This window comes from Sorghum bicolor, chromosome 3, assembly GCF_000003195.3.
Source record: "Sorghum bicolor cultivar BTx623 chromosome 3, Sorghum_bicolor_NCBIv3, whole genome shotgun sequence".
Taxonomy (NCBI): domain Eukaryota; kingdom Viridiplantae; phylum Streptophyta; class Magnoliopsida; order Poales; family Poaceae; genus Sorghum; species Sorghum bicolor.
Genome location: NC_012872.2, coordinates 11,424,146 through 11,426,911, shown reverse-complemented (window position 1 = coordinate 11,426,911; position 2,766 = coordinate 11,424,146).

Genomic DNA, 2,766 nt, shown 5'->3' with positions numbered 1-2,766 from the left:
AGAAGCTCATTCCTCTCTAGTTAACAAATGTGAACATGAGCCAACTAAAATTGAGAAAGCTAAAACTTGCAACATAGGCCTAACATGTGATATCTTGAGTAAGCCTATTATTGTTGCTTCTACTAACCTTTCGTGTAGCACATCTATATCATCCTCATCTAGTAGTGATGGTTTCACATGTGAGACCACACTAAAAGTTGAGAATGAAATTCTCAAGAAGGAGGTGAAAAAGCTCAATCACACCTTAGCCAAGGCTTATGGTGGTGAGGACCGCTTGCTTATGTGCTTGGGTAGCCAAAGAGCTTCTCTCTATAAAGAGGGATTGGGCTATAACCCCAAGAAAGGCAAGGCCGCCTTTGCTCCTCGCAAGACTAGTTTTGTGAAGAACAATGGCTGGTATTGCAAAGCTTGCAAGCTAGTTGGTCACCTAGAGCAACAATGCATGAACAAGAAACCCAAAGCTTATGTATCCTCAATTAAGCTTAATTCTTTCTATATGATTACCAAGGATACAAAAGGTGTTCATTCTAAGTTCATTGGTGCACCATGGATGGGCTCAAAGAAGAAAGCCATTTGGGTACCAAAGAGCTTAGTTGCTAACGTTGGAGGACCCAATCAAGTTTGGGTACCTAAAAAGAATTGATCTTGTCTTGTAGGTCAATTACAAAGCCGGAGGAAGGCATTGGGTGCTTGATAGTGGGTGCACTCAACATATGACCGGAGAGTCTTGTATGTTCAAATCAATTGATACAAATCAAAATGGTGGCTTTGATTCTATCACATCGGGCAACAACAAGAAAGGCAAGGTCAAAGGGCTTGGTAAAATTGCTCTCAAATGACATGAGCATATCAAATGTGTTGCTAGTTGAGAGCCTTGATTTCAATCTCTTGTCAATTGCACAACTTTGTGACCTTGGTTTCAAGTGCATCTTTGGTAGTGATTATGTTGAGGTGGTTAGTGTTGATGGATCAAATTTGATATTCAAAGTATTTAGGCATGGTAACTTATACTTGGTTGATTTCAATGATAGTGACACTCAATTGACATCTTGCCTAATTAGCAAATCAAGTTTGGGTTGGTTGTGGCATAGAAGGCTTGGTCATGTTGAAATGAAACAATTGAAAAAACTTGTGAGACATGACTTAGTTAGAGGCTTAAAGGATGTCACCTTTGAGAAGGATAAACCATGTAGTGCTTGTCAAGCCGGAAAGCAAGTTGGAAATGCATGTCCTAAGAAAAGTGAGTGAGCACATCAAAAGTATTTGAGCTATTGCACATGGATTTATTTGGGCCAACAACATACACTAGCATTGGTGGCAACAAGTATGGATTTGTGATAGTAGATGACTACACTAGATACACTTGGGTGTTCTTCCTCTATGACAAGAGTGATGTTTGTGATCTATTCAAGTATTTTGTCAAGAGGGTGCAAAATGAGTTTGAAACAACTATCAAAAAGATTAGAAGTGACAATGGTAGTGAATTTAAGAACACAAGAATTGAGGAATTGTGTGATGATCTTGGCATTGGACATCAATTCTCTCCAACATACACTCCTCAATCCAATGGTGTAGTTGAAAGGAAGAATAGAACCTTGATTGATATGGCTAGATAAATGCTTAGTGAATACAATGTTAGTCATTCATTTTGGAGTGAAGCTATCAACACGGCTTGCTATTTGTTGGGTATTTTAAACGCAAACAGAAAAATCTGCAAGCGCACGGATACCGATGTAGCCTTCACCCGGGAGTATTCCAGAGTATCGATTTTCCACAGGGAACGTGAGTGTACAAATCAAGATCCAAGATCGCCCAAGGATAACTATATAATTATTTTTGGTGGGAAGAGAGGAAGTTTCCTGAGAGTTCTCTGGTTGATCTAAGAATCAAGAATTACTTCAAGATTATCTATTTCGGGACATCAGAACACTAACCACAGAAAGAGATGAGAAGGGGGCTAGGAAGCTCCAACTACGGTCCTACAAACACCGATCCGAACGAGGTGGAATACGTCGACCGTTAGGGCTGTCACTACCCTAGGGCTACCACAACAATCCGCAGGATTGGGTGCAATTCCAGGTAATTGCAAGACTAAACACCACGTCTAATCTATTAATTACTACTCTAATGTTTCAAAGATTAGAGCACTTGATGCAAGCGGGAATCCAATAAATAACTTGAATGTAAATAAAAGTAATTAAAGAACTCAGGAATTATGAATTGAAGAACCTGGAGAACGATGAAGAATGAACCAGTTGCAGCAAAAGTATAATGTTGAGGAAGATCCGACAGATCCGGCTCCTCCTCCGCTCTCCTCTTCTCTCTCCCTATTTTCTAGATTACAACTAGAACTAACTAGAACTAGAACTAGAGGAACTAGAACTAGAACTAGATGAACTAAACTAGAACTAGATGAACTAGAGGTAGAACTAGAAGAACTAGAGGGATCCTCTCTACTTGGATGAAGAATTGAAACCCTAGCTTTGATTCTGTAGAAGAGGTATGATCTCCAGGGGCCAAGGGGTCTGGTTTTATAGTCCCTTTAAGTGAATAAGGGCCGTTGGATCAAACCGACATTGATTGAATGGTTATCCTTGATCTCTTAGGTCGGTGGAGCACGATCCGCGAGTTTGGAAGTGATTGGGCAGAACTCCAGGGCGAGCGCCCTCAGGACTTGGGCGGGTGCCCTGTCCCTGAGCCCTCTCGGCCTCCGCTTCGGTCTCGTGGCTTCTGGAGTCTTCTAGATGATAGAAAATTGCGTGGCAC